At 38.1% G+C, this 8,972-nt stretch overlaps 1 pseudogene; it reads right to left on the bottom strand.

Moving 5' to 3' along the window:
* Positions 1-4,093: 4,093 nt before the first annotated feature.
* On the bottom strand, positions 4,094-4,660 carry LOC131419635 (mitochondrial inner membrane protease subunit 1-like; annotated as a pseudogene).
* Positions 4,661-8,972: the final 4,312 nt, after the last annotated feature.

Here is an 8,972-nt window from a genome sequence, read left to right as displayed (position 1 = left end):
CTTGCCACTAACTTGTTGGAATGCCATTGGATAACTCATAGTTATCTCTTTTCTTTAGGACTCAGTTACTCTCAACTGGACTAAATCAGTTGCAAATTGATAACACAGGGGGCAAAGTCCTCTTTAATATATCCGTTTTGCTTAGTCCTATCAGTGTGTGTGTGTGTGTGTGTGTGTGTGTGTGTGTCTTAGCATTCAAATATCAAATATTGTCAAAGTAAAATATTTACAAAATATTTATGAAAGTTATTTTTTTTTTAAAAAAGTATCATGACAAGTTAAAGGATCTGCCAATACTGGGCCTGCCTCTCCTCTTGAAAAACCTTATCATGGGCATGAATAGCTTCTCTCTTTTGACTTGGTTGTGTTTTCCAGGTTATCATATCCCCTTCCAGCATTTTCACTCATTTTTATTACCTGCTTAGCCCCTGAGGCTTCTGAACTTCTAGCTGCTGAGATAATTTCTAGGATTTTTTTCAACTTTAAAATTTTGTGATTCTAAGCATAAGACATGACCTCTACTCTCAAGAATGTTTTTTCAATCAATCAAGAAAATTATTGGGAATATAAAAGGAACTAAGGACCACGGGTGGTGTTTTCATGATTATCTGCCAAATTATTTCTCTGCTCTCCTGTGTATTTTTTAATAAAGAATGCCTGCATCAACTCCCTTTGACATTAATTCTATTATTCGTGTTAATATGACAGGTATGTAAAACTGCCAGTACAAAATCATTACCAGAGATTTCTTTATCACAGTTGAAGTTAAGAGGTCTGCTAATTGTTAATGCTAATAAAAGTAGCTGCTATTACTTGGCTTTTAAAATATAATTACAGTACAGGAATTCTCTGCTTCATTTTCCTCACACAGCCCATGTAATCACCATATAAAAAAATTAGAGATGGATGAGGCTTCAGTGAAAAGGCAAGCTTAGCCATTTAGGGGATGAGAAGTGTCCGAGGTTAAAAAAAAAAAAAAAATCATTGCAACCTTTTTAGGGCATCCGGGAAGAAATTAAAGCACAACCAGAGGGATCTCTTTAAAGTGTAAGTTAGACTAGACCGTGTAACACCACCACTCAAGCTCCGCAAAGAGTTTCCATCCGGGACAATGTCACCAAGGCCCCATATGACCTTTGCAGCCTCCCATTATGTCCCTTGTCTCCTGACCTCAATGCTCTCCTCCTCTCACATTGCTCCAGCTGTGCTGGCATCTTTTTATTTTTCCTTGAAGTTTCCAGGCATGCTTTCACTGCACAATTTTTTTTCACTTTCTATTCCCTCTGCCTGACACTCTCTTCCTCTAGATATATGCGCTAGTCACCTCCTCACCTCCATCAGTTCCGAGCTCAAGAGGCACTTTCTCAGTGGGTCTTTCCCAGACTACCCTAGGAGAATTGAGACACTGCCCTGCAATTGCTCGTACATCCTTTCCTGCTCTTTCCTCTACAGCACGTGCCATTAGCTGATACACTTGGTTTCACATGTTATCATTTATTTAGTATCTGTCTTCCCTACTAACATGTACACCCTTGATGACAGGTGTTTTTGTCTGATATGTTTAATAATGTATCTCTAAAAAATAAGAACAGTGCTTGGCATACAGTAAGTATTCAATAAATATTGGTTGAAGAAGAGTGAATATCGAGTAATTATATATTTATCTAACTTCCAAACATATTTGAAGTGGTGTTAAGAATTAATTTATGCATATAGCTTGTCGATGGTGAAGAATAAAAACATTGAAAAGAGAGAGGAGTGCAACGGATAACTTGGATTACTTGGTTACTGAATTTGATCTCTATCTCCAGTGCAAAATGATCTTATAGCAACTTTTTAAAAACTCAAATTATTTTAAGCGTAGTGCTTCAGAATATAACAGAGCTATAGGCCAGTTATAGGAACTTTGAGGACCACTCTGACCTTCTGGTCAAACCCAGGTGTAAAAGCAACTTCTGTTTCTCCACTGAGCTCTTTCTCAATGTCCTGAAAGGACACTCATATGCTGATCATTCTCCATTTATCCCTCCCTCCCCAGGCTGTGCTTTGCCCTTCTTTGCCTTCTGAGCCCTGTGGATGGCACCACCTGGGCTCCCTTCCCAGCTGACGTCCATAGAGATTCTTCAAATGGGCATATCCAACAGGGCATTGGAATATTGGGGGAGAGAGATGGAGGGACTTGTTCTTCCTGTCACTTCCCTGCTGTGGAGCATTTCTGTCCATGGCTGACCCTCTATGTCTACAGTCTATTGGGCAGCTCCTTTCCAGGGCTGCAGCTCCCACCCAGCCTCCAGTAACAATGTTCCTCCCCTTTGACCTTTTAGATCTAAGGGTGGTAATGAAACCAACTCTCGCTAGCACCTCAGCACCGCCTGCCATTCCCTTCAGCAGTCCACATCTCTTAAAGAGTCCCTTCATTTAAATGTCTGTTCAAAAACTCCGAGAGAGTGTGCTGCCTGTCTCCCGTCTATCTGTTTCTTATCTGTCTGTCTGTCTTTCCTCCTGTTTCCTGCCTGATCCAACACATTCTCTTGGATGCAGAGTCAAACTCAATGTGAACTCTGCCAGGGCTCACAATTCCACACACAAATCGTTTCTCTTTTCCAACATTGAAGATATCTCTTTATTCACCCAAAATATGTCTTGAGTGCTGACTGTGTGTCAGATGTATAAGGCAAAATCCTTACCATTAATTGCATAATTTCTAGCGTGGACAGAAACAAATATTGATAGATATCGTACAGCATCACAATTGCAACAGAATGAAGAGCATATTAAAGGAATATTGAAGTGTCTATGAAGTCCATCCCACGTGATGAAGTCCAAGCCCACCCAGAAGGCGGCTTTCAATTTGTGACGGTCCTGAAACACATGATGGAAGACAGTCCTGGTTCTGACAGATACCCTGGCCACATCCAACGCATTGTGTTCTCAGAAACACATAAAACAAAGGAAAAGGCTTGAGAATCTCCTCAGAAGTTGTAAGAATGAAGCTCAACTTTTTTGTTTTTTATAATTTTATTTATATATTTTTTCCCGCAAAGCCCCAGTAGATAGTTGTATGTCATAGCTGCACATCCTTCTAGTTGCTGTATGTGGGACGCGGCCTCAGCATGGCCGGAGAAGCAGTGCATGGGTGTGCACCCGGGATCCGAACCCGGGCCGCCAGCAGCGGAGCGCGTGCATTTAACCGCTAAGCCAGGGGGCCGGCCCTGAAGCTCAACTTTTTAATGAACCAAAGAAAGGGGAAAATCCCTGCTCTTACTTTTCCCAACTGTGAGAGGTTAGTGTGGAAGCTTCTACCTCAATCCAGTATTTCTTTCATTAAGATTCACCTATTATACACCAGGAGTTTGATGATATTTGTTAACTTAAGCCTCTTGTTAACTTGATAAGTTCATAAAAGTGAGGGATTATGTGAATGCATTTGTTTTAAAAAATGATTGTATATCCCTAGGATTTCTAACTTGGCTTAAGGAACTCTATGTAGGACATAGCCAATGCTAACAGATACGCTGACAGGGCTCCTTCAGCTCTGTTCACAGACAAAACAAGAAGATGCCACCAAGATCCTGGCATTTGGGGCCTGGCCTTCTTCTTTTGTTGTAGTCCTTTCTCTTCACTGTTCACCACCCACACTCAGTGTCCTTTATTAATTCAAGTTTCTCTTGTCATATTTACTTCATTTCCTGCTTGATCATTTTCATTCTAATTTCAATCCTATCTGGCCCCAACTTTAACTTGCCAACATGAATCACAATAACCCATAAAACTTGTCTCCTGGGACCATTTTGAGTAGAGATTGCATTTTGGGACTCAGGAAATATTCACAGGAAAGATTTGTTTGGGGTCTTATTTTCTTTGTTAGAGTTAATAAGCTAGTATGGTTGACATCAGTAGAGTAGTAAAATGTTTAGTATGGCAATGTTTGGTGTCAGAAATACCCAAGTAGGAATCTGGGCTCTGCTAGATGTAAGCTGTCTGGGTTTTTTTTGAATAGTGAATAGTTTTATTGGTAACTACATGGTTTCAGTGGCAACAATACATTCACATGAATAGGAGACAATAATCAAGTCAAACAAGTAAACGCTTGCTAATCATCAGAAAATCCGTGGCCATAAGGGCTGTCAAAAAAATCCCAAATCACTCAGAAGCCAAATTTTAAAGAAGATTCATCCTTTTATTAGTCCATATGGAATAGCTCCACAGTACCTGGAATCTGCAGAATCTTGTACACTTTCACCTTTTAATCAAACATGACCCATCGGCACATAACTGTGGCTTTTAAAGAAATCTGATGGACTGTGGTTGAGGATTTTGTCTCCTTCCAAACCTATTACTTTTTTACTTTTTTACAAATATTTGATTTTGGATCACTCAGGCTTTTTGTAATCACGGAGCCATTTCTTTGGGTACCATAAAAATGTTGACTGAGATTTTCTGCAAAGACAATATCTTAATTTTGTATTGAAGCCTCCATTGATGGTCCAGAACACAACAAAACCACCAATGTATGCAAAAGTACTGTGATCTAAACAGCCATACTCAATAGCATAGCCAACAGTACGAAAGGTTTTTTCCCCAAAACATCACGTAGCATAGTTCTACGTAGACTCTGTTACCATTGATCATACATCTACTCTACAATTCTTTCAATTTTAAGAGTAGGTGTGGGACTTCCAGAAACAACAACAACAAAAACCATCTAAAGCATGTCTCAAAGCATATGTGAGTGACCCATGGTTTCAGGATTCCTCTGGCCACAAAGAACTCCAGAAGATCCTCAAGATATAAGCTTTATAACTTAATGAATATTTGCTATAATTGTCTCCCCAATGATCTATGTTTTTCACCTCTGTCCACTGGAAAGCTGGTATATTATACTCTCACTCCATCAGATTCTGGAGAGTTTGTCATTGAGGACCTCTCCACGGGGTGTCATCTCACCCCTGTCCATTGGGCCAGGACAGTCAGAGGGAGAGAGACAGGAGGACAAAGAGGAGGAAGTGAAGGAGAAGGAGGAAGAGGAGGAGGGGCGGTAAGGGGAGGAAAGAGAATGCCCTTTATTCCCGGAACCTGGAGACACATTATCAGTCTACTCCTGTCTGTTCAAGGCGTGGAGTCTTGGGGCCAACAAATTGCTCTTTGATTCCAAGAGTTTAAGTTAGAATTATGTCACTTGTTACCAAATAGTTCTGAGTAATCCAGCAATGTGAGAGTATTTTTCCTCAAAATTTAACGTAATAACAATGCTTACCTCTGGGATTATTGTTAGGGTGAAAATTAAAAACAAAGCTCATGAAAATGTTTGTGAAGTATGAAATCCTACATAGCCATTACAAGTAATTGTCATTGCAGTTAATTATGGCTTGGAACTGTCTGACTTATCAAACATATAGATTCCATGTTAATTTAAATAAATAGAGAATATGGTTAAGGTTTTTCTGTACTATTTCCCAAGTAACAGGACTTGTGCAAAGGGAGAGAAGTTGGCCAATCATCTTTCTTGTCCTTTCCCTTAGAACTCTGATGCTTACAAGTCAAGTTGTACGCCATCTGGCTTCTGAAATCATAAAAAATTGGTCTGTTCATGGTGGCATGTACCTAAAATCACAGTTGTTAGCATGGTTGAATACCATATTATTCATAAAATAAATAAAAAATAAATACATTCCTAGGGATATTCTCTTTCATTAGGTCTTGGGTGGATGCCGTGAGTCACTATTTTTAAGACTCTCTATATAAGATTCTGATTTACTCCACAGATATTTGTGAACTGTTTACTGCATGCCTGACACTGTCAAGTGATAAGGATAATGAGTAAGACAGACTAAGTTCTGCCCATACAGAATGTAGAATGCCCTGGGTATCTGGGTAGAGCAGAGAACTATTGCTCTAAACATTTCTACTCACAAATCCTTCTCCATGATTCACAGGTTAATTGGAACTGTGTCACTTTAAATCCAATCCATGGCCCAGACCCCTGGGTTATATTCCGCTTAGCTAGCTAAAGTGATGTCTTTATTTAATCCTATTGTATTTATTATGCATAAGGTCTTTTAGGAAACAGAAAATTTTGCCACTAAGGATTTGAGGTAATAGACATTTTAGATTATTATACCGATGGTCAGTAGAACAAATCCCAGATTAAACAAAGGGCTTTATCTCTCTCATTAGGATTATTTAGTGTGGGACTGAAGGCTTGGATGTTTTATAATTTATGCTTTCCAACAAAGACACTTTGGTAGTATGCCTGCACATTATAACAGGAGAACTCAGAGAATCAATATCTGTGATTGAAGACCAGGTATCTTTTCTCTGAGATTTCACCCTTGAGGGTGACTAAAAGTAGTGAGTTGGGAGGGGACCAATGACAAGTCAACCAGATGAGACAAATCAACCATAGAATCCATGCAGTGAAAGATAAAAAGTTCATAATCTTCCTGCAGAAAAAAAAATTAATTCCATTCTCATTTTGTTCCTTTCTGCAAGAAAGACAAAGCCTTTGCCTGGTTCATTGGGAGGTTTTTTTCATTGACCTCCCAATGGACACTTACCTTTGTGCCCTTGAGAGGTGGTGGAAAGACAGAGGGTGATCTGAGGAGTCAGGATATCTAAGTGTCAATCCTGACTCACAACTTACTCAGTGTGTCCCTGAAATATCTATGCTTTCAGTTTTCTCTCTGTGGAGAAAGAGGGTCTACGAGACACCCTCCAGCTCTAACCTTCCGATTCCTTCTGCTTTGTTGGCAAATTAGTCATTGTCTTATCCATCAATTATTTACATAAAATCTTTTCAAATCAATACCTCTATAAATAAAAATTTCCCAAATCTCTTATCTAAGCCACAGACAAAATTGGGCAATATTTCTACCACCCCCCTCAGGAAAGGTTCCTGTTAAGTTGTTGCGGACAAGGCATGAATTATTAATATCACAGCAATGTTTACCTGTAAGAGGTTTAGGCTCCTCCTCTTGTTAGCTGTATAACTTTTATGTCAGGAGTTCTGGTTTCAGGTATATTCAATGAGGGTGTTGCATTTTACTTTTTGTGGGTTTAGTGGGTATTGAATTATTAATATATACAAAACCAATCATTCCTACTAACTTTTTCTTTTTTCTTTTTCTTTCCCATTTTCCCACTTCAAGCTCCACAAAAGAGACTTTTATATGTGAGAAATGACATCCCAATTTAAAAAAAATGGAAGAACGATTTGGGAAGATATACTTTAGATAATGTTGCTTTAATGTATTGATCAATTATTTCATGTTAGTTACCCGAATACGCCTTGGGTTTTTGGAATACTGGCTTTTTTTATACTATGCTTGCTGCATGATTACAGAATCAGATATTCTCTAAATAGAAAGGGTTTTACAGGCTTGAAAATGATTTAGGCTTTTCACTCCTCTTTAAAATGTGGCTTCTTTTAACTGCCATCAGCAGAGAAGCAATAAACAGATCATTAGCATTGATGATGTCATAATGGATAATGGAAAAGCATTAATTTTCATAATATCATCATTAATTATAGCCAACGTTGAAACGCAGTGGGGCCGACTTTGTCTTATTAAATGAAGCAAATGGTTTGAAATATTAATTGATAAAATCAATCTCAATAAATTGGTGATAGTAAAATTTATTGTTTAAAAATTTTTAAGCATGCAAAGTAAAGAAAGTTTTGTAGTTTGAGAAGATGCCATTAATATAATTTAGCGCTTCCATTTTTATCACGTTAGCCCTTGGAAAATGACTAGAAAATCCTAGGAAAGCCTTTTCATTTTCCTCAATCTCAATTTTCATCATCAAAATGAGAATAATATGGCCTACCTCCTATTTTAGTGTGTGGATTAAATGAGATCATTGACGGGAAAGCATCTATAAACAATCAAATATGTTACACCTGTGATGGATTACTTATTACTAGGCCAGTTAGGTTTTGCTGGAGAAAGGATACGCTCTTCACTTTGCATTCCTGAGATAGTAGTCACAGTTACACAAAAGATTGCAAAGAGTCAATCATTACTAAATAATCCTGTGTGCTAGGCACTTTGTTAAACACTTTAGATAGATTATTTTATGTAATCCTCATAGTAAACATTTGAGAAAGATATTGTAATGCTCACTTCACTAATGAGAAAACAAAGAGGATTAATGAGGCTAAGTTCCTAGCTCAAGGTCACAGAGGTAATGAGTGATGGCACCAGATCTAGTTTACTCAAGTCCATATCGTTAAACACAAGGCCATTCTGTCTCAGAGAATATCTAGGCAGCTTGCCTTAATTTACATCATCATGCCTCTGCTTGACCAGTTGGTTTTCTGTAATTATTTTTATTTAGTTCAGCATGTGAGAAAGGAATCAATGAAGAAATTAAGATAGATAGAATCTTAAAGGAGGGTATTTGAATCTGGCCTGACGTATGTAAAAGAGAATTTTACATCTGTAAGGTAAAGTAGAAGGCTATTTCTACTTGTACAGTCTCTGATTGAATGCCAATTTTGATATTATCACTATGTTAGTACGTAAAACTCAAAGTCCAATGAGACGTAGGTTTGTCCTTAAGGAACAAGTGGCATTTTATCTGGCCCCAAGTAATTAATGTTAATTTTTATTTTTTAAAGGAGATAGATTTGAAAGACACATAGGAATAAATTTTAATAGGTGCTCCTGTGCTCCCAAAATACTATGTACATATATCAGTTATGACCCTTTCTAACTTGTATGTTAATTCATTTATTTTCATATCTTAACTTTACGATTCTCAAGAACTGTGATCACCATGCACTTTAGGAGTTAGCATAAGTTGATAGTTAAGACTCTGTCCCCACCCCCAAAGCCAGGTAGCTGTGTGACTATAGACAAATTGCTTCATCTTTTTTTTTTTTAATTTTTTTAAATTTTTTGTGAGGAAGATCAGCCCTGAGCTAACATCCATGCTAATCCTCCTCTTTTTGCTGAGGAAGACCGGCTCTG

The sequence above is a fragment of the Diceros bicornis genome, chromosome 21 (assembly GCF_020826845.1).
Source record: "Diceros bicornis minor isolate mBicDic1 chromosome 21, mDicBic1.mat.cur, whole genome shotgun sequence".
NCBI lineage: Eukaryota > Metazoa > Chordata > Mammalia > Perissodactyla > Rhinocerotidae > Diceros > Diceros bicornis.
The sequence above is the reverse complement of the archived record's forward strand: the minus strand, read 5'-3'. Positions and strand labels throughout refer to the sequence as shown.